Source organism: Nannospalax galili, unplaced genomic scaffold, assembly GCF_000622305.1.
Source record: "Nannospalax galili isolate Female #2095 unplaced genomic scaffold, S.galili_v1.0 scaffold140, whole genome shotgun sequence".
Classification (NCBI taxonomy): domain Eukaryota; kingdom Metazoa; phylum Chordata; class Mammalia; order Rodentia; family Spalacidae; genus Nannospalax; species Nannospalax galili.
This window is the reverse complement of record NW_008352267.1, coordinates 1,616,742-1,618,961: the sequence shown is the minus strand read 5'-3', so window position 1 is coordinate 1,618,961 and position 2,220 is coordinate 1,616,742.

The window sequence follows — 2,220 nt, the reverse complement described above, 5'->3', positions numbered from 1 at the left end:
AGCTTTGCCTCAAGGGATGACTAATAGCCCTACTCTTTGTCAGAAATTTGTAGCTGCAGCTCTTCAAAATACTAGAAATCTTTGGCCTTCCATGTACATAATTCATTATATGGATGATATCCTGATAGTAGGTGCATCAGGAGAAGAGGTGTTGCGATGTTTTGCTCAGTTGAAATCTGATTTATTGGATGCAGGTTTGCAAATTGCTCCTGAGAAAGTGCAAATGCAAGATCCTTATTCTTATTTAGGTTTTCAGATTGATGGGCAAAAAGTAACTAATCAAAAGGCTGTTCTTAGGCTTGATAAATTGCAAGCCTTGAATGATTTCCAGAAGCTATTGGGTGATATTAATTGGCTACGTCCTTACTTGAAATTGACTACCGGCAACTTGAAGGTCCTCTTTGACATCCTTAAAGGGGATGCAAATCCGACTTCATCCAGGGAATTTACTGAGGAGGCTAGAGTTGCATTACGTAGAGTTGAGGAAGCAGTTGCTAATCAATTTGTTACTAATGTTGACTATTGTAAACCTTTATGGCTCATGATTTTTAATACTCAGCTGTTGCCCACGGGTCTTCTTTGGCAGGAGCCTGCTCATCCTCTTATGTGGGTACACCTACCTGCCTCCCGCAAAAGGGTGTTGCTTCCGTATTGTGATTCAGCAGCTGATTTAATAATTAATGGTCGGGACCACAGTCGTAGATATTTTAGCATGGATGGTGTTGCTTCCATATTATGATACAGTAGCTGATTTAATAATTAATGGTCGGAGCCACAGTCATAGATATTTTGGTGTTGACCCTTTTCATATTGTACAGCCTTATACTAAAGCTCATGTTAACTGGTTACTCCAGAATTCAAATACTTGGCTAATAGCTTGTGCTGCATTCTCAGGAGTTATAGATAATCATTATCCACCTGACAAGCTCATTCAATTTTGCAATTTGCATGCTTTCATTTTTCCACGTATTACCAGCCATCAACTTTATCTACTGCTTTGGTTAGTTTTTACAGATGGTTCCTCTAATGGGATGGCAGCCTATGCTTGGAATGATCAAGTTGTGCGATTTCAAACTAATAAAACTTCTGCACAGCTTGTGGAGTTGTCTGCAATTCAGTTTTTTCTGCATTCCCAGATATGCCTCTTAATGTATATACTGACAGTGCATACATAGCTTGTTCTGTACCTCTTCTGGATACTGTTCCTATCATTGGACATATTTCTGAAGCCGCTGAGCTGTTTCATCAGTGCCAGCACCTTATTCGCCGGAGGACAGCCCCATTCTTTTTAGGACATATTCGAGCACATTCTAATCTCCCAGGGCCGTTAAAGGCAGGCAGTCAGATTGCTGATACAGCCACTAGGCTTGTTGCTTTTGCTATTACTTCTAATATTGCACAAGCTCAACAGGCTCATGAATTGCATCTTCTCAATGCAGGTTCTTTGTGATTGATGTATAATCTTACCAGAGGACAAGCTAGACAAATTGTTAAAGGATGTCAGACTTGTGATTCTTTCCTTCCTGTTCCCCACCTAGGAGTCAATCCTAGGGGACTTGTTACTAATATGCTTTGGCAAATGGATGTTTCTCATTATAATGAATTTGGTAAATTTAAATATGTTCATGTTTGCATTGATACTTTCAGTGGTTTTCTTTGTGCTTCCTTGCAAACAGGGGAAGCTACTAAACATGTTATTATCCATTTGCTTCATTACTTTTTGTTTATACAGCATACTACTGGTATCCCTTATAATCCACAAGGACAAGGCATAGTTGAAAGAGCTCATTTGCTTATTAAAACTACTTTGCATAAAATAAAAAAGGGGGAGTGGTATTCCAGTAGGGGATCCCGCAGGAATTTATTGAAACATGTACTCTTTGTTTTGAATTTTTTAAAATTGGATGCTCATGGTAAATCAGCTGCAGATCACTTTTGGCATCCAGAAACAAAATGACATTATGCCATGGTCAAATGGAAAGACCCTCTGGATAATTCGTGGCATGGCCCAGATCCAGTGTTAATATGGGGCAGAGGATCTGTCTGCGTTTATTCACAGCAACATGACGCAGCCCGTTGGTTGCCTGAACGCTTAGTAAAGCAAATAGATACTAATCAATGTTTCAGGGAAGATGAGGCTCCCTGAGAAATGTTTTTTTCTTTTCTCTGTTTTCTTTCAGATTGCAATGGCTTCTGTCTGCTGCATCCTGTTTCTCCTGA